Here is a 21,817-nt window from a genome sequence, read left to right as displayed (position 1 = left end):
CTGGGTGGTAGGGGAAGCTTGCCACTGGACCCTACAGGATGCCTACTACATTAGGTCCCACTACCAAGACAGAGAGTCAAAGCAGCTCTACCTAATACATAGAAACAAACACAGGGAAGCTGCCAAAATGAGAAGACAAAGACACATGGCCCAGATGAAAGGACAAATCAAAACTCCAGAAAAAGAGCTAAACAAAATGGAGATAAGCAATCTATCTGGTGCAGAGTTCAAAACACTGGTTATAAGGATGCTCAAGGAACTTAGTGAAGGTCTCAGCAGCATAAAAAAGACCCAGTCAGAAATGAAGGATTCACTAATTAAAATAGAGAACAATTTACAGGGAAATAACAGTAGAGTGGATGAAGCCAAAATCAAAGCAATGATATGGGACATAAGGAAGCAAAAAACCACCATACAGAACTAGAAGAAAAAAGAATCCAAAAAAAATGAGGGTAGTATAAGCAACCTCTGGGACAACTTCAAGAGTTCCAACATTTACATCATAGGGGTGCCAGAAGGAGAAGAGAGAGAGCAAGAAATTGGGGATCTATTTGAAAAAATAATGAAAGAAAACTTCCCTAATTTGGTAAAGGAAATAGACATGCAGGCCTAGGAAGCACAGAGAGTCCCAAACAAGTTGAACCCAAACAGGACCACATAGACACATTATAATTAAAATGCTAAGGGTTAAATATAAAAGAGAGAATCTTACAAGCAGCAAGAGAAAAGCAGAGAGTTACCTAAAAAGGAGTTCCCATAAGACTGTCAGCTGACTTCTCAAAAGAAACTTTGCAGGCAAGAAGGGTTTAGAGAAAAGTATTCAAAATCATGAAAGGCAAGGACTTACATCCAAGATTACTCAGCAAAGCTATCCTTTAGAATGGAAGGGCAGATAAAGTGCTTCCCAGATAAGGTAAAGCTAAAGGAATTCATTATCACCAAGCCATTACTACATGAATTCTTAAAGGGACTTATTTTAAAAAAAGATCAAAACTATGAACGCTAAAATGACAAAAAAAAAAAAAACCCCTCACAACTATCAACAACTAAATCTAGGAAATCAAAACAAGAACAAACTAAGGAAACAGCCAGAACAGGAACAGAATCATAGTCATGGGGGTCATTTGGAGGGTTATCGTGTGGGAGAAGAAAGTGGGAGAATAAGAAGTGGGAGGGTTATCAGCTGGGAGAAGGAAGTGAGAGAAGGAAGTAGGAGAACAGGGAGAATATGCCACAGGGATCAAGAATCGTAATTGGTAGGAACAAATAGACAGGGTGGAGCTAAGAACAGTAGAAGAAATGGAGAAGCCAAAGAACTTATATACATGACCCACGGACATAAACTAAAGGGGGGATTGCTGGAGGGAAAGGGGGTATCGGACAGAGAGCGGTTAAGGGAAAAAAACTGGGGCAATTAAAACAGTATAATTAATAAAATATACTTAACATTTTTAATAAAAATCAATTACAGGTACTAAATTTAAAAGAAAAACAAAAGAAAATTGATGTTAAAAAAGGAAAAACACAACAGCCAAGGCTAGAAACAATCTTTCTTAATCTGATTAAGGGCAGTTACCAAACACCTCCTATAGGTATCAAACACAATGATGAAATGTTAAAAACATTCCCTATACCATAGTTTTAAGTACAGTATTTAAAATCACCAATTCTTCTAATTCTGTGCAGCAATGTATTAGAAATCCAGCAACGCAGGGCTTAAGGGGGTGTGAGGAATGAAAGTTATAAGGATAGAAATGAATACCCCAAATGGCTAACATTTGCAAATGCAACTATGTCTTGTGGGAAACCTAAAAAGAATCTACAGATATATTTTTAGAGATGCTAAAAGGTTTTAATGATTTGCTGAATACAAAATCAATACACACACAAAATAATAAAATAAAATAAAACACAAAATCCATTGCATTTCTGGACACTGGCAACAGTTTGATGAAAATGTAGCTTTAAAAATATAAACATTTATGATAGCAAAAAATATATAAGGTACCTATAAATAAGTCTAACAAAAGATGTGCAGGACCTTAATAGATAGAAAGTATAAAACTTCATTAAGAGCTATTCAAGACATCCCCAAAAATGTCATGATAAACCATGTTCTTACATAGGAAAACTGAAAATCATAAAGATGTCTATTCTCTCTACTTGATCTATAGATTCAATGCAATTAAATCAATCTAATCAGAATCCCAAAAGGGTTTTTTTTCTCATGAAACTTGGCAAGCTGATTCTAAAATTCATATGAGACAGCAAAGAGCCAAAATTACACAAAATATTCCTATAGAAGAAAACAAAGTGGGAGGATTTGCGATGCTGACTACCAATGCTTTATTTTAAAGCTATGGGTATTAAGTCAATGTGGTGTTTCATCCATGTTAGTAAAATAGGCCAATGGAATACAGAGCCCCAAAACAAGCCCGCATATGTATGGAAACTGATTTCCCGCAAAGACAGTATTACAGAGCAATGGGAAAAGGGTAGACTATTTAATAAATGGTGCTAAGATAACTGTTTATCCATATAGAAAAAACAAAATTGGATCACCACCCACACACCATATATAAAATCAATTCCTACAGGGTTAAAAATTAAGATGAAAAGCAAACCTGTAAAATATCACTATTTAGAAAACAATCTAGGAGAATATCTTTATGCATAATAGAAAAAATTTTCATAAAAAATCAAAAAACCACAAACCATTAAGGAAAATATTGATCAAGTTAACCATATTAAAATTTAAAGTAAGAACTACAGGGGGAGGGTGGTATAAGGATATAACAGGGTGCAGCTAAGGGTGGCCCCAAATAGGGGTTTGTAATGGGGTCCAGAACTCAGTGTCCAGGAAATATTACAAAATATATATATGATGCCCTCAACCCCACAAGTCTGAGCTGGGGGATCCGATGCATGGACCAAGACCGCTGAGAGCTGCTTTGCATAACAACAGTTTTGCAGATAACCTCTGGAACAGTCATTTAACATATCTATAACATTTAACTGATTTCTTAGATATGTTAAGTAGCTGTGGCCAGGCTTTAAGCCAGGGGGATGGGAGTGACTTCAACCCACGATGTAACTGGGAGGCAACTCCCCCTGGTTACAGAGCCTGCCTAAGAGCTTAGAGATGATTGGCTCCACACCACAGGGCAACACCTGCCTGGACTTCTTGTAGCAGCCCAGGAATGCAGGAATGCTAGCCAATGTGGCCAATTGTGGGAGGAGTCGGAAGTGGGGCTGCAGAGGAAGATTGGAGCTGAGATTTAAACCCAGGCGTGGCAGCCATGCAGGGTCTTTTGGGGGCCATGTGGCTTGGGCAGAGAAGAACCACAGACTTCTACTTCTTTTCCTGAAATACGGTAGGTACCCTATACTGGTCAGAGAGGGAAGGAAGGACTGTGTGTTTGTGGGTATTCTAAAGGACTTTAGGATCTCAATGAAGACATTAAGTCATTACTCTTAGGTTTGTATAACTCTTCAAATAAATCATCTCTCCTTTTCACCAATCTCTGGCTTTGAGAGATGTCTTTCCCTGGCCTCAGGCAAGGCAAACCTAGTACGGGGTGGAGGACCGTCAGAGCACAAGGGTGGGTCCATTCAGTACTAGTATGTTGTCCCCCTGGGTCTGTTCTGTAACAAGGGGACTAAATGGCAATGGAAAAAAATGGAATAAAAATGAAATAAAAAATAAAATAAAATAAATAAAATAAAAACTTAAAATAATAGGTCCCTTGCAACAACTAGCAGGAAAAAGAATTAAGTAAGAACTGCTAATTAGGGAGGAAAAAAAGTATGTATATATGTGTGTTTATATACACACACAGATAAATATACAAGTGTCAAAGGATTAGTAGGCATAAATTATAAAGGTCTCCAAGTCATGAAAAAGACAAGTAAGCTGACAGAGAGAAGGAGGAAAAAACTTTAAAAGCATTTCATAGACAAGAAAGCACAAATGGCTCATAGTTATAAGAAAAGATGCCCTTCTTCATTAGTAAATAAAATGCTAATTAAAACCACAATTCTAAGCTTCATATTTTATATACTCTTTGTAATGTACAATGAATTTAACCAAAACTTATTATTAAAAAAATCACTCTAGTGGCAAGGTAAAGAATTGAATAAAGAGGGAACCAGTAGATTCAGAATATTACCACCATAAATAATTAGTGATTAAACTCTTAAAGCTATAGTAATGAGAGAAAAAGGAGAGGATATTCCAATGAACAACACTAAGGAAGACCTATTCAACACTCATCCTTAGTACCCACAGCAGTGTCTAGCAAACAGTAGATATTTAACAAGTATTTGCTAAATTAGTTGATAAACTTAATGATTAACAATATAAAATTAATTAATGAGAAATAAAACGACCAAAAGAACTTATAATTATTGTCATTATTTTTTATTTTGTTATTTTCATAAGTATAAAATTGTGACTCCCTACATTTTGGTTTTAATTTTTGTACCTAGTTAAGAAGAGCAGTGAAAACTTTTAATAAATGACCCTAAGACAATCCCATTAGCTCCATCATTAATGAGGAAAAAATCTTCTCTATGTTTGTTTATAGTTGTAGCTCTTTTTTAAATGAATAATGTCTGTTGTCAACTATTTATTAAAATTTTAATGTTTTATAAAATAATGTTAGTATAAATTCTTTGTCTCTCCTTTTCTAAATACTATTTCTGAGTTTGTTGATTTTTATTTTGCTTTGGGAATATTCGTTTAAATTTTACAAATGTTTAAAATGTTTATTTAATTAAATCTGATAACTTTTTTGTGCTACATAGAATAGTATTAACTCTAAAAGTCTAACTCAACTCTAATATAAACTAGGCATATAGTAATCTAGATTTTGTATATAGTTTGGTTTTCATACCTATTTGTCTGCTTATACATATGCTTTATGATACAAGGTATGTATGAACTTCAATTATATTTCCCCAGACTCCAACAATTTTCCCAATTCCACTATACTGTCACAGAAAAAAATAGTATATAAACCAAGGTAATTTCCTCAGTTTTCTACTATTGTATTTATTTACATTATTGCTTTTTAACTGGTGTGCCAAAAGACTTTTTAAAACATGAAATACCTGACTATTTAGTCAGGGACATCTGACCTTCTTTCCCTTAGATTGTCAAATTAAAAAATTACAACAGCCAACACAACAATAGCTTTCCAGTGTGATGCCCTGTCTTGAACCATAAATATAGAGTTGCATCTTATTGATCACTTTGCCTAATAATCTTGCATCTTATTGATTTGTCCTTGGCATCAGAAGCCCTTATATAAAAGAATAGGCACCTGATTTTTTTAAAAGTTACTTTGGAGCAAAAGTGTAATTATGATTTTTTTAAATCAACCAAAATTATACCTATTTTTTTTTCAGATCAGCAAAAAAGATTTTTTTGGTGTGCCACAGAATTTTAGTAATTAGTTTATATGTGCCATGAGATGAAAAAGGTTGAAAATTGCTGGTCTACATTTCTATGCTTGAACATAAATGTAGTTTTTTTTGTTATATTTTTATTCTAGTACAATTGTCCCAATTTTACCCCTTTGTCTGCCCCCACTGAGCCCCACCCCACTCCCTCCAGCAATCTCCACACCATTGTCCAAGTCCATGTGTCATGCATATATGTTCTTCAGTTACTCCATTCCCTATGCTATACCTTACATCCCCAAGACTATTCTGTATCCGCCGATTTGTACTTAATCCTTCCACCTTTTCTACTCATGCCCCAAACTCCCCCTCCCATCTAGCAAGCATCAAAAAGTTTTCTCTGGCCCTGGCTGGTGTAGCTCAGTGGATTGAGCGTGGGTCTGCGAGGTTCGATTCCCAGTCAGGGCACATGCCTGGGTTGCAGGCCAGTTCCCAGCAGGGGACTCACCAGAGGCAACCATACATTGACACTTCTCTCCTTCTCTCCTTCCCTTCTCCTCTAAAGATAAATAAATAAAATATTTTTTAAAAAAGTTTTCTCTGTATCTATTATTTTGTTTCTCTTGTACTCTTTTTTTTTTAAATTTTATTTCGAGGAACTAATTCTTGATAGATAATACATTTATTGCCATTTTATTGTTCATATTTTTTATATTCTTTTTCTTCTTAAAAAAGACCCTTTAACATTTCATATTATACCAGTTTTGTAGTGATGAACTTCTTTATCTTTCTCTTGTCTGGGAAGCTCTTTATCTGTCCTTTGATTCTAAATGATAGCTTTTTTGAGTAGAGTAATCTTGGTTGTAGGTCCTTCATTTTCATCATTTTGAGTATTTCTCACCAATCCCTTCTAGCCTACAAAAGTTTTGGGGTTTTTTTTTTTTTTCTTTTGAGAAATCAGCAGATGGTCTTATAGGAGCTCCCTTGTGGGTAACTAATTACTTTTTTTCTTTCTGCTTTCCAGATTCTCTCTTTGTCTTTAACATTTGACATTTTAATTAGGATATGTCTTAGTGTTGGCCTCTTTGGGTTCATCTTGGTTAGACATCTCTGGTTAGACATCTCTGTGCTTCTTGGACTTGTGTATCTACTTCCTTCACCAAGTTAGGGAAGTCCTCTGTCATTATTTTTTCAAATAGGTTTTTAATTTCTTGCTCTCTTTCTTATCCTTCTGGCTCCCTCATGATGCAAATGTTGGTAAACTTGAGGTTGTCCCAGAGGGTGCTTATATCTCATTTTTTTATTCTTTTTTTATTCTTACTGGTCTGAGTGGCTAGTTTTTACTCTCTTATACTCCAAATCGCTGATTTGATTCCCAGCTTCATCTACTCTACAGTTGATTCCTTGTAAATTGTTCTTTATTTCAATTAGTGTATCCTTCATTTCTGACTGGACATTTCAAATGTGTTGAGGTCCTCACTAAGTTCCTTGAGCATCCCTATAACCAGTGTTTTGAGCTCTGCATCTGATAGATTGCTTATCTCCATTTTTTTTCAGTTCTTTCTCTAGAGTTTTGATCTGTTCTTTCATCTGGGCCATGTTTCTCTGTCTTATTTTGGCATGCTCCTTGTTTGTTTTATGTATTAAGTAGAGCTACTATGTCTCCCAGGCTTGGTAGAGTGGCCTAAGGTAGTAGTAGGTATCCTGTAGAGTCAGTCCAGTGGCACAGCCTCTACTATCACTCAAGCTGGGTACCCAAGGTGCATCAACCATGTGGGTTGGGCACACCCTCTAGTTGCAGTTGACCCCTGATTGCTGTTGGCATTCCCAAAGTTCAGTCACCAACTGTGTTTAGTTCAGGGCCACACAGCATATGCTACAAAGTGACTGCAGATGGCTGCTACCTGCACTAGGCTTGGAGGTCCCTAGGTAAGACCAAGCTGTGAACCAAGGCCAGCTGCTGCTAACGCCAGGCCTCAGGCAACTTAGCGAGAGATATGGGGCTTGCTGAAGCCAGATGCTGCTTGTTCAAGAGAATCTAGGAAAATTTGAAGAATGGGCCAGGACAAGACATTCATATGGAAAAGCTACTGGAAACAGCTTGGATGGGCCCAAATGTTGGGTGGGGCAGGGCCTCAGGGAATCACCAGGGTAGGGCAAACAGTGTGAGCCATGTTAATAAAGTCTCAGATGTAGCACCCACCTGCCATCTCTGTGGCTCTGTGGAAGGAGGGTTCAGAAAAGGAACAATGGCCTCCACCAGCACTTCCGTCTCAGAGAAAGCTGCCCCCTAAGCTCTCACCCTAATGCAGACACTTTATAGCAGCCTCCTAAGAACTCACTATGCGAAACCTTATGGGAACTTACAGTGCAGTACGCCCTTCCCTCCAAGTGGTCAGATTGTCTGAAAACAAATCAACACAGGTCGAGTGCTCAAGTGCCCATCTGCAGGCCAGTTTCAATGGGGTTAAAGGGATTCTCCAACCCTCTCCCTCAAAAACCAAGTGAAAAGCTGCACAGAAATTCTGGAAGTCTAATTTGGAAATGCATTACAGTGGAAACTCAGGTTCCTTGGTTAATTTGATGTTTCCCCTTCACCTCCCCCCTGATGAATGGGCCATCCATTGTCTCATTGTCCAATCATTGTGACTTTGAGTTGCAACAAAGGAGAAGGCTTTTGCATGAACATAGTTCCCTACAGGGTAAAGCAGCACAGACTCACTGAGTTGTTCAGGGCCAGCTGTCAAATCAGAGATAAAAGGAATGATTTTTTTTTTTTTTGAGTTCACAGAGCAGATGATGGAAACACTTTTAAAGTGTTGTCAAGGTGCAGCTGTCCTTGAAGAAATGGCTTCCTGACAGCTGCTGGTGCCTTCTTTCCTGCCAATGTTTAATTTCTCTCAGAGAGGCAGGGTTTTAATTAGGTTCCTAGGGCAGCTAGCTCTGTATCTTTGACCTTATCTAGGATGCAGGATTTCAAACCACAGACTCAGATAGGTCTCCCTTTATTACTGATCAAGTCTCCCCAGGAACAGTCCTAGGTTCAGGCTTCAGTTCCTCGGAAGCCAAAGATCCTTTTTCATCCTCCTCCTAGTGGGTAGTCTTATACCAGCATCCCCGTTCTTCAACTCAGAAAGGACCATTCAGGAGGCAGAAATTAGATGGAACTCACAAAGGAAACTTTTCATATCTGAAACTACTTGAATATATCACTGCGAAGGCCTTTTAATATTAGAAGAGCTTTGCTTCTGGTTTATTGACTTGATTTTCAAGTGTATGACATTCAGTCAAAAAAAATTCCTATAATTGAATACTAGAGCTTAGTTTCAACCTGGTTGAAAGTGAGTAATTCCTTTAAAAGGACAGGTGTTGAATTTTAATAATAGAATTTTTCAGCATGTAAAAGTAAGCATAGAGCATCTGCTTTTACAATGCCAACATCTGTTTCTTTGACATCCTTGCCTTCCCTCTGCTAGAGCCAGCTGTGAATTTGCTTTAGAACTGATATGAAAAACAGATAAAATTGTTCTTGACATGCTGAATTCTACAGGGCCAGAACAAACTAAGCTATCGTGATTAAACTCTTATTCTAAAAGAAGAAAAATATCATAATACTCAGATTTCCAGTTAAAAACAAGAAATGTAGAATTTCTCAAGGAAAGGGCAACATTATTTATAAATGACATTGTGTGTTTTGTGACTTTCTTTTGGAAAAGTTTTAAAACAATATTTAAAAGGCACTATTTAAGACTGTCATTCATAGTATCACTCAATGTATGTCAGTCTTATAACACCAAGAAAATTCACTGAAGAAAAGGAATTGATAAACTTTCACCAAGGGCATCCAGAGAGACTAAAATCACTAAAAAATGCAATACAGTTTTATAGTAAGAAGAAAATTATCATATTAGATAACCATAATGATTTTGTATTGAAGAAAAGCAAATTCTTGGTTCAGTGATGGACTGCCCAATTTTTTACTCCTATATCACTTCAATTCCCATGTATTTACCTATTGATTCATCAGATGTTATTAAAGTCTAATTCTGTGCCAGCAGAGTTAGATGTTAGGGATATCCCTAACTCACGCAAATGAGGCCCTGCCCTTGAGAAATGTAAGTCCTAGTGGGGAAAACATATATTCAGCATAGAAACATGCAAGTAAATTTATAATTACAAATTCTGTCTCGGGTTTTGAGGAGAGAAAGCCCAAATTGCTCTGAGATAAAATGGAAGGGTGGTGTATTTTAGAATTATTAGTCAAGGAAAGCATTCAGAGGAAGGGATGTTTAACCCAAAACCTAAAGAATGGATTGACATTCATGAGGAGAAAGTAAGGTCTTCAGGGGAGAAAGAGTAACACTTTAGAAATGGGAAAAGGCCAATATAGGACCCATATAGGAAATATAATGAGTAAGGACAAAGAAGGTGAGACTGGAGAAATATTATTAGATCCATACAGGTCCTAGCAACTGCCTCAGTCTTGCACTAGGTTCAGAAGCCACTGTTGTTCTTGGCCTGGGAGAAGAAGGAAGCGAAGTCTCAGCTGTCACTCACTGGTATCATGACCTTACTACTGGATTCACTCTACTCACAGGCCCATGGTCCTAAGTCCAACCTTATAACCCCATCTGAGTAATGTGTCACTTCCCATGACTCCTGAGTCCTATACTTAGGACTCCCATTAATGTACCTAGTTCTGCTAGGCCTGGGGTCAGCCTAATACTGGCAATACTCCTAAGCTAATCAACAAACCTCAGCACCATAACCAAGCACTTTTCTCCTACTTTCTAGGGTAATAAAAAGTAGAAAAGAGAAAAAACCAACAACAATTCATTCAATGTCCTGAAGGCAATGGCAGTAATCTATGAAAACCTAAACTTCCTGGCCTCAGGAATAGCAGAGATATAGACTTGTTCTGAGTCCATGGCAGCCCTGGGGACCTCATGCCTCTCCCCTCAAATGCTCATTGATTTCTGTGACTCAGATATAGTCTCTCTACTTCTATACCAACTTTGCCACCTGTGTCTTTACCTCTGGCTTCTGCTCCCTCCAAACTTTGGCTCTGCGTGACATTGCCAGTATTCTTCAGGGGCAGAATCTGAGAGGCTCAACTTGTCTTTTTTTTCATCAGAGTAGCTAATTGATTAATTGACCTTGGATCAGTGCCATCCCTTAATCTCATAAATTATGTCCAAAGGGAATAGAGTCTGATATAAAAAAAACACTGCCTTTCCTGATTTTAAACTATACTTCAAAGGTATAGTAATCAAAATGGTATGGCACTGGCATAAAAATAGAGACATAGACTTATACAACAGAAGCAAGTAAAAAAAATAGGATTTCAATAAATAGTGTGAAAAAATCCTAAAAGAAAAGATTGAAAAAATTTATATTGGTCTGGCAATAATTTTCTGGATATGACACCAAAAACACAAATAACAAATATAAAATTAATAAATGGGACTACCTCAAGCTAAAAAGCTATGCACAGCAAGTGAAACAGTCAGTAGAATGTAAAGGCAACCTACAGAATGCAAGCAAATATTTTTTCTATGGTTATGAAATCACTTAAAAAAGTTAAAAGTCATATACTGTGATTCAGGTATTATTATACTTAAAATATCAGTATCAAATTTATGATACAACAAACAGAATTCTATTTTACCGCTATAATATAAAGGGAGAAGATATATAGTTTATCTCTACTTTCAATATCATATCACCTTCTTGTTTTTGTATCTCTGTCTCCTCCACTAGACCACTAATTGAGCAAATGTTTTTTGCACCAGACACTACATCAAAAATGTGATATTCAACACTAAACCATGAAACTCAAGGAGTTCATTGTCTAATGAGAAAGACAGACAACTAAAAAAGCCATACCTATAAAAACTGATAAGCATATGATACAAAGCATAAGCATATAGCTTTGTATATTGTATTTAATATATAGTATCTAAGTACATATTCATGGAAGGCAGTGACCATGCTTTAGGTTCTAGGACCCAATTCTACAGTATGGGAGAGAGGTCCCTACACCAACAGGCAATTCTCTGGACCCCTACTGGGTGTGCTACATTCAACTGATTTCTGACACTATCTATTGGGATTCCACAAGTTAAGTGTTGAACACCACAAGACTCCCTACACCCCCACTTCAGACATTAGTTGAAAGCCCAAGTTAATTCCTGTGCTTCTAAAAGGCCAGCTAGAGATTGGAGATTCTCAAAACTCCTTCTCTGGACTTTCAGGCACGAGTGGCAAGTCCAGGTTGTTATCTGTATTTCTGACCAACTGGTGATAAATAAGGTTCCCATGATCCCTACCTTCCTTGGGTTCTATTAATTTGCTAGAGCAGCTCACAGAACTCAGAAAAACATTTCACTTACCAGATTGCTGGTTTATTATAAAAGGATATATAACTCAGGTACAACCACGTGTAAGAGATGCATAGGGAGATGGGGGAAAGGCACAGGGCTTCCATGCCCTCACCACAGGGGCACCACTCCCTCAGCACTTCAATGTGTCCACCAACCTGGGAGCTCTCTGAACCCTGTCCTGTGCATTTTTATGGAGGCTTCATTACATAGGCATGATTGATGAAATCATTGGCCATTGGTAATCTATTCAACCTTCCATTCCTGTCCCTTGGAGATCAAGGCAGTGGGACTGAAAGTTCCAACCCTGGAATCACATTGTTTTGTCTCCATCCTTGTGGAGTTCCTAAAGTCACCTCATTAACATAACAAAGACAATTTTTGCTCCTGTCACTTAGGAAATTCCAGAGGGTTTTAGGAGTTCAGTACCAGAAAAGAAGGTGAAAAAGAAGAACATAAATCACAATAACACCATGTATAATTGTTATCATCCTACCTCCAAGTAAACACTATAAATGCTTGCCTCCTACCAGATGATGAGCACACGCCTAGTAAGTTCAGCCTCCTGGGACCTAAGGAGGAAAACAATGTAGGCCGTTGAAAGGTTGATTTTCTCAGGAAGAAACTCTTTGCCAAATTAAAGAAGCCACTACCAAAGAGTCAGTGGCTGAAATATCTGTGTGTGCGTGTGTGTCTATATGCTATAAATGGAAGTAATAAGCACAAAGTAAGCACTCCATAAATGTTAGCTGTTATTATTATTACTATTGTCTCTGGACTGACTACAAATATGCCATTGCAGTGAAGAACCAAGCCAAGCATTTAGAAGCTTTCACATTAAATTAAAAAAGGTGCACATAAACTATGTACAAAGAGCAAATTATTTGACTTGCATTATAATTGAATTAGGGCTAAAATGTGGTGTCTCCTGGTAGGGGGGAGGCTACAAAATCACTTTTATTCCCTTGATTGTCTTTGAAAGTGATCTGTAAATGCTAATACAAACAATAAGGATGAAAAGGGAATGATCAAATGAGTTCTATTTTGTGAGGACAATGAACTTCTGTTTTGTTTAAATTTCTAGGAATGTAATTCATTGCATAACTGTTGTTTTGCTCTCATTGCATTCCATTAAGTTGGGAAGATTGTTGGTTGGTTATGCTGAGTTCTCCTTTTCATTAGCCTTAGAGCACAAATAATAAGTTGATTTTCAAACTACAAGTGCTCTCCTCTTAATCAAGCTTTTGCCAAACTAGAGCTTAAGTTCAAGAGTTGTTATGACTTTCAAAATCTGTTTTAACAGCACAGATCGCTATAGTTTCTAAGCATTCTATTACCTCCAGATTAGATTAACATGAGCACCTTTAGTTGGGCCAAATCTCAGAAATCTAAATGAAAAAGAAAACTAATTCAGTAACTATAGATAGAAAAACAGATAGTGTGAATATCCTGGTTCTAAATACATTTGGTTATTTCAGAGATCATACTGACAAATCATGTGAAGGCATTTTCTACATATTTTTCCTCAAATNCTGATTTCTGACACTATCTGTCGGGATTCCACAAGTTAAGTGTTGAACACCACAAGACTCCCTACACCTCCACTTCAGACATTAGTTGCAAGCCCAAGTTAATTCCTGTGCTTCTAAAAGACCAGCTAGAGATTGGAGATTCTCAAAACTCCTTCTCTGCACTTTCAGGCATGAGTGGCAAGTCCAGGCTGTTATCTGTATTTCTGACCAACCGGTGATAAATAAAAGGTTCCCATGATCCCTACCTTCCTTGGGTTCTATTAATTTGCTAGAGCAGCTCACAGAACTCAGAAAAACATTTCACTTACCAGATTGCCAGTTTATTATAAAACGATATATAACTCAGGTACAACCACGTGTAAGAGATGCATAGAGAGAGGTATGGGGGAAAGGCACAGGGCTTCTAGGCCCTCACCAGGGGCACCACTCCCTCAGCACTTCGATATCTCCACCAACCGGGGAGCTCTCTGAACCCGGTCCTTGGCATTTTTATGGAGGCTTCATTACATAGGCCTGATTGATGAAATCATTGGCCATTGGTAATCTATTCAACCTTCCATTCCTGTCCCTTGGAGATCAAGGCAGTGGGACTGAAAGTTCCAACCCTGGAATCACATTGTTTTGTCTCCATCCTTGTTGGGTTCCTAAAGTCACCTCATTAACATAACAAAGACAATTTTTGCTCCTGTCACTTAGGAAATTCCAGAGGGTTTTAGGAGTTCGGTACCAGAAAAGAAGGTGAAAAAGAAGAATATAAATCACAATAACACCATGTATAATTGTTATCATCCTACCTCCAAGTAAACACTATAAATGCTTGCCTCCTACCAGATGATGAGCACACGCTTAGTAAGTTCAGCCTCCTGGGACCTAAGGAGGAAAACAGTGTAGTCCGTTGAAAGGTTGATTTTCTCAGGAAGAAACTCTTTGCCAAATTAAAGAAGCCACTACCAAAGAGTCAGTGGCTGAAATATCTGTGTGTGCGTGTGTGTCTATATGCTATAAATGGAAGTAATAAGCACAAAGTAAGCACTCCATAAATGTTAGCTGTTATTATTATTACTATTGTCTCTGGACTGACTACAAATATGCCATTGCAGTGAAGAACCAAGCCAAGCATTTAGAAGCTTTCACATTAAATTAAAAAAGGTGCACATAAACTATGTACAAAGAGCAAATTATTTGACTTGCATTATAATTGAATTAGGGCTAAAATGTGGTGTCTCCTGGTAGGGGGGAGGCTACAAAATCACTTTTATTCCCTTGATTGTCTTTGAAAGTGATCCTGTAAATGCTAATACAAACAATAAGGATGAAAAGGGAATGATCAAATGAGTTCTATTTTGTGAGGACAATGAACTTCTGTTTTGTTTAAATTTCTAGGAATGTAATTCATTGCATAACTGTTGTTTTGCTCTCATTGCATTCCATTAAGTTGGGAAGATTGTTGGTTGGTTATGCTGAGTTCTCCTTTTCATTAGCCTTAGAGCACAAATAATAAGTTGATTTTCAAACTACAAGTGCTCTCCTCTTAATCAAGCTTTTGCCAAACTAGAGCTTAAGTTCAAGAGTTGTTATGACTTTCAAAATCTGTTTTAACAGCACAGATCGCTATAGTTTCTAAGCATTCTATTACCTCCAGATTAGATTAACATGAGCACCTTTAGTTGGGCCAAATCTCAGAAATCTAAATGAAAAAGAAAACTAATTCAGTAACTATAGATAGAAAAACAGATAGTGTGAATATCCTGGTTCTAAATACATTTGGTTATTTCATAGATCATACTGACAAATCATGTGAAGGCATTTTCTACATATTTTTCCTCAAATTCTTGATTCTGAGAAGTACAAAAAATGTCTTAGTTGGATATCTACATGCACACTGATTTAAAGAAAAATAGTTTACAAGAATAAGATCTTCACAATGAGAAAGATGCCATATGAATTAACTTTTAACTCTGTTGAGTTCATTTAGGAGTTTGGGAAGTAATACTAATACCTATTACCTATTAAGGTAATAGTAATACCTTAAATAATTATCCTAAGGTCCACTACCCAAATTAATGATAGAGAATTTATTGCATTACCTTTTCCAAACATTCAAAATATACTACACTGTATTTCATGATTGCATTTGATGTTTGACTATCCTGAGATTGCGGGGTGCCTTGTGGTATCATCTAGGGTTTCTATTTGATCTGCTTCCTGAGTCTTCTCTGTGTCAAGCTTCTATCTAAACAAGCCCCAAACAAGGAAATTACTACTAATTATTACTAATAATTGCTAATATCTACTAAAGATAGCTTAACTGAAAAACCTCTCTCGAACTCAGCCCAGAACCTCTAAAGTTTACCTCTGGGGGGAAAAAAATCTCCAAAGAGAATCAAGAGATTGTAACTAGGTTCCTCTAAAGTTACACCTTTCCTCATTGTATTTCACTCTTGGATTCCTACAGCCACCATCATACTGACCCTTGGAGATTGTGCTATTTTCCCATTAAAGCTTTGGCTCAAGAATAGAGGATAACCCCTCTGTCTCTCCAATTTCTTTAGGATGGTCAGGCAGTCAAGGAGATTTCGAAATACTCCTGAATGCAAAGAGAAAAGCATAGAGTCTACAAAGGCTACAGTTTGACTCCTGTTATAACCAGTGCTCTCCCTATTATTTGACATGAAGCCCAACAAGTTGCTGTCACTTCTTCCTTCTGCTTCATAAACTAAAGCCTCAGGAGCACCTGGACAGATTCCAGTGCCTATAGAACTGAAGAGCAGGCTTGTGGGCCTAAGATGCCTTTAGCACAACAACCCTGTCATCACCAAAGCTGAACACTGGTCATGACTTGAGAAAGGAGGGGAGAGAAGAGAGCCCTTAATGCAGAGCTTAATGGAGCAGCAATGGAAGATGCTAAGTAATGTCTATAAAATAGTGTGCCATGGTCACATCGGATCTGGAAAACGTGTAGGTCATTTAAAAGAATTAGAGTAGGTCACTTTAACAACTATGTGCTATGTTCCTGTTTTCAATGTACCATACATGTTTCTGTGTTTCCCAATCTCTGGCACTACTCACATTGTATTCATAGCTCCCTGGCTCCTCCCACCACACACACACACACACACACAGGACACTTCCAGCCTGTGGCCTGGGAAGCACACCGCACCTTATCTCTACTTCGCCTCTTGGACAGGAGACTGAAGTGCAATGGTTGCTTCTCACTCACTGACATGCTCAATTTCAGTTGACTAGCACTCCCATTTGCAAGCAGCTGAAGCCTTCATAATAATTATTGTAAGTCTTCAGTCTTCAGAAGCCTGCCTGGTCCGTTTCAGGACGTTGGTGTGGCCTAAGGTCAGAATCACCACATCTATAGAAGCCTATCAATGGACTCATCAGAAAAAGTATTAAGAGCCATTGACGAGATTGTTGGAACACCTGAAGTTCAAGGGTTAAGCCTATTTGGCATCCAGATGAGCTGGTCATTTAAGAGAACAAGGCTAGAGCCAACTTGCCAGGGATCAGCTGGGATGCAATGTTTGGCAACTTAGTAATGTAGATAAGAAAGTGGAGCTTGGGGCTTGGGAAATTCTAATGATTGTGCTAAGTGACTGTGGTTATCCCCCTGTCACTTAAGACCACTTTGCCCCAGAAGTAGACTTAAACACACCAGGAGGCTTTTGAGGTTAATCTGCCTTTATCATAGAATAGCCTCTTCTGAGTAGACAGGAAGGGGTCAAAAAGTAGCCCTATTCTGCAGTCTTCTTCAAATATGCAAATAAAACAGGGGGGATAGCATGAAAGACACAACTCTTCATAAAAAGACATATATTTATTTGGTGTTTTTAAAATGGACACACACACGAAAAGCAACGATGGTCTTGGAGTTTTTCAAAGGTCACTACCTCTTTACCTGACTTTTTGGAATTGCTCTATACATGGTGTTCTGTAAATGCAAGCACCACAGCCTAATTAATGAGTTGCAAGCACCTCAACTAATTATCAATTTATGAATTTTGCTCATACCAATAATACTGTGGTACATATCCTTCTACTTACTATGTCCACATATAAGTAGTTCTCTAAAACAGATACCTAAAAGTAGGTTGCAAGATTACGTGTATTTAAGTCTTTGTAAGAAGTTGCCAAATTGCCATCTAAAAAAGCTATCCCAGTTTATAGATCCAGAAGCCACACGTAAATGGGACTTCCCACAACTCACAATTTCATGATTATCATGATTAAAATTCTGTCAGTGTATTAGCTGAAAATATTTATTGTTTTTATTTGCATTTTCCTGGTTGTTCATAAGGTTGAGCATCTTTTCATATGTTTGTGGATGTTTTGCATTTCTTCTTCTAAGTCATGTTCTTTTGTACTGTACATCCTCTATATGGGTTGCTTTTCTCCTGATAAGACAATTTAAAGAGCTGAGCTTTGAGGGGAAGGATGGTACTTCGATGAGGAAATGAAAAACACTATAGACAAACATACATATTGCATTGTTACTGAAAATTTTAACACAGAGCCTCTTGGGAATAAATACAGTCAATACAGTTAGCCATTAAGTAGATTTAACACACTAACATAAGATAGAATGCTGTGTAAGTTTAACTTAGTGTTTCAGGTAACCTTTGACAAATTACTTCTCTGCAGCTCAGGTATCTCACCTGTAAAATGGAGGTATTACACACCTGATAGAGTTGTTCTGAGGATTAAATTAGTTTGATATTTATAAAGGGCTTGGAATAATGCCTGGCATGTAGTAAGGCTATATAAATATAAATTAGTATTATAATTTCCAGAAGGAAGGTTGTGTACATGTGCAGTTGAGCAGAGTTTATGCAAACAAGTAGTGATTTAAGAAGCCATTCAAGAATTGTATGTGTTTGTGCATATGAATTTATTGTGTGACTTGGAGAATAGGGGAGTGATAAATATAAAATCTCCCAAGAGAGGATCAGGTATCTGAGACCTCTACCTGAAGCTGCAAACTTGCTGTTTGAGTTGTATTTATCTCCTGGAGTCCAGTTGGTAAGTAGGTGGGAGACAGGAAAGCCATCTAAGCAGAGTGTCCTATTAGAGGACATTTAAAACAGAGGGGTGCCAGGAAAACATACAAGCCAAAATCTTTCTGAGTGACATGAAAATCAGGAGTTCTGAGACAAAAAGAGTAGGAGAGATGCATCCCAGTGCCAGGAATTAAATGTGAGTTAAGTCAGGATGATAACGGGCAGCAAGAGAAGAAGTAGGACAATCACATGAATCTTGTTGAAAATATATGCCTTACTTTTATGAGTCAGTGAATGTTAGGCAGTGCTTAAAAGCAAAGGATAAAAGGATTCACCACCTAAACCAAATGGAGAATGATCGTGATCCAGATTGATTAAACTAAAACCACCATAGCCTTGAATGCGTACATTGTTCCTTTGTGCCATAGACGTGATACACGGCAAGCTCTCTGAGTTCAGGGCTCTACTGGCTCTGAATATGACACTAAGGATCTGCTCATCGTGCTAGATTTCCAGTTCCAACACATAGATCAATTTTATTTGGTATCAAACAAGTAAACATGATTAACATTAACTTGTTTCTTCTGCTCAAGGAAATACTTCACCCCCAGTTGATAAATGTAGACATGAAGAATGAAGTTCAAATGTGTAATTAAGAGTCTTCTGTAACTAGAAACAAATGACATCGATGAGAGAACAAGAAATGTATTTTTTTCTAAACCATGAACCATAAGCATTGCAAATTCTTCATTGCAAATTTTTCATTGTGGTATACTAAGAATACCACAATGAAAAGTTTACATCATGCCCTTATCCTGACATTTCTAGCGTATACGTGTTAGTAAAAAGGTAACTTTCACATCCTTTTTAAACTCCTGTTTGAATATTTAATCTTGATATATCCTCTGGAATTATTTCTGGACATTCATTCTGGTATGGTAATTTTTCACAGTTTGACATATTTGTATGTGATTGAAATCTTACAGGAATTTTTCATGAGTTGTAGGATTAATTTTGAGTATCTGGTTACTGCTATTATAAAATTATACCAACAGAATAAACTGTAAGAACATCTTGTCCATCTTTTGGGGTGGAGGGGAAGACAAGGTGATGGAGGATGGGGAGAAGGAGTGTGGACAAAACAGGTTGTGAAAAAGGCCCTGACCTTGGAGTCAAAAGATGCATGGCTGAGACAAGTATCACCACTCACCAGCTAGACAAGTCACTGAACTTTCTTTCTTACCTTTACAAAATAAATAACTGCAGAAGTTATAAAGCTAATGTATATAAATTTTCCCCATAACAATAGCTAACACTTCCCAGTGCATATGAAGTGCCAGGAAGTTGGCTAAGTGCCTTATGTGGATAATTTCATTCAATCCTTACAGCAACCCTGTGAGTCAGGAATTAGTAGTTGCCACATTTTACAGATGGACAGCTCAGAGAAGACAAATAACAGGTAAAAAGTTAAAAAGCTTGTAAGTGCAGAAAAGTGGGGTTTGAAGCAAGCACAGCACTAACTCCAAGATTAAACTTAATTGCTGTTGTATCTAGTACTTTTTTCTGTTTTATTGGCTTCTAATACACATATCAGTGCAAATCAGCTTTTAGCTGGTGAGCCAACCCTGATTCTCTAGAACTCTGTGTTTGATAAGGATTTAATTTAATTTAATTTAATTTAATTTTTCCATCATCATTTATCCCCACTAAACCCCTCTTCAACCTCCCCCCCCACCCTCTTCCCTGCAATCACCAAACTGTTCTCTGTGTCCTTAAGTTCTTTCTCTGTTTTTTCCTTTTGTGTTCAATCCCTCCAGCCTCTCTCAAATCCACCCCCGCCCAGAGCTGTCAGCCTGCGCTCTATGCATCTGTCTCTATTTGGCTTATTGTTCAGTTTGTGCATTAGATCCCACATATGAATGAAATCATATGATACTTGTCTTTCTCTGACTGGCTTATTTCACTTAGCATGATGTTCTCCAGGTCCATCCATGTTGTCACAAAGGTAAATTTTTCTACTTTCTGTGGCTTAATAGTATTCCATTGTGTAAATGTACCACAGCAGTTTTATCCACTTACCCACTGATGGACACTTGGGTGACTTCCAAATCTTAGCTATTGTGTTTTGGGTTTCTTCTAATAAATTTCCAGAAGTGGAATCACTTTGTCACAGGCAATTGTATTTTTAATTTTTTGAAGTAGCTTCATACTGTTTTCCACAGTGGCTGCACCAATCTGCATTCCCACCAACAGTGCCCAAGGGTTCCCTTTCCTCCGCATCCTCACCAACTCTTGTTGTTTGTTGATTTATTGATGGTAGAATTTTTCTTAATAGACCGCTTATTGCTCATTGTGCTAAGTTTTACATGTTTCCATTTAATCTTCATGGCAACCCTATGTTATACGCTTATCCCCATATTATAGAGGAGGAAAATAAACCATGAGAAGTCCTCAATATCCCACATGGTATGTGGGGAAGGTGATTCAAACCCTGGCTTTGAATAAAGTTTACCTGGCTTCACAGTCCATTTATTTAACGCCAATATTATATGGAGTCACATCATATTCAAGGGTTAAGTTCCAAAGTCAGTATATGAGACAAAAATTGCATGTAATTCAAATTTTCACCAAAAATCCCTTTAATTACACACCAGTTATCACACATGGGCCATTCTATACCATGCTGGAGACCAATAAGTTCAGCACTAGAAATGTTTCCTGCAGAATTGGAACAGATTGTTGTTTCTTTAACTTAGCACAGATGAAATAGTTTATGTTTAGAGGCCATGTGCTGGAAAACTAAGTGTCTTTAACTTAAGAATCAGCTCAATAAAGTGTTCATATTATAAGAAGTAAATGGAAACTAAAGCCGAGCAACTGAATAGCAAAGGAGTATTTCCCATTTCATGTTCTCTCCAGGGCATGTTGCCGATGAATGGAACGGCTCACCTCTACTACTACGATTTCACATTTTTAAATTTCCTTTTGAGCACATTCAATGTGCCTCTACTACATACTTTGAGGCCACATCCAGGGTCAGGGGGAAATAGGGCAATCATTATTGATTTATGTGGGTTATGAGTATAATAGTGGCAGTTTGGGCCATAACTGTACGAAGTATTTAAGTATTAACTGAATCTGAAGCTCATTCTTCTCATATCCACATAGCTTATACTTCCCTTTTATAAAATGTAATTCACTTTCCTTATTTGACCATAAGTCCTCCAACACAGAAACGATGATGGCCTCACTATCCGCTTCACCACTGAGTCTAGCAGAATAGCTGTAACATGATGGTCCAACTCAAAAAATATTCTGTTGAATAATGAATGAATAAGCAGATAAGTGACTATGTTCTCCTTCATGTTCGAATCTTGCTGCAGTGTCAGAAGAACACATATTATTTTACAGAGTTAATCTTCACTCATCATGACCCTCTCATTCAGAAGACATGGAGAACACAATCTATTCGACTTCCTCGATCTCTGCCTATCAA

The sequence above is a fragment of the Sturnira hondurensis genome, unplaced genomic scaffold (genome assembly GCF_014824575.4).
Source record: "Sturnira hondurensis isolate 20B ecotype Veracruz unplaced genomic scaffold, ASM1482457v3 Scaffold0022566, whole genome shotgun sequence".
Classification (NCBI taxonomy): domain Eukaryota; kingdom Metazoa; phylum Chordata; class Mammalia; order Chiroptera; family Phyllostomidae; genus Sturnira; species Sturnira hondurensis.
Note: the sequence above shows the minus strand (reverse complement) of the source record.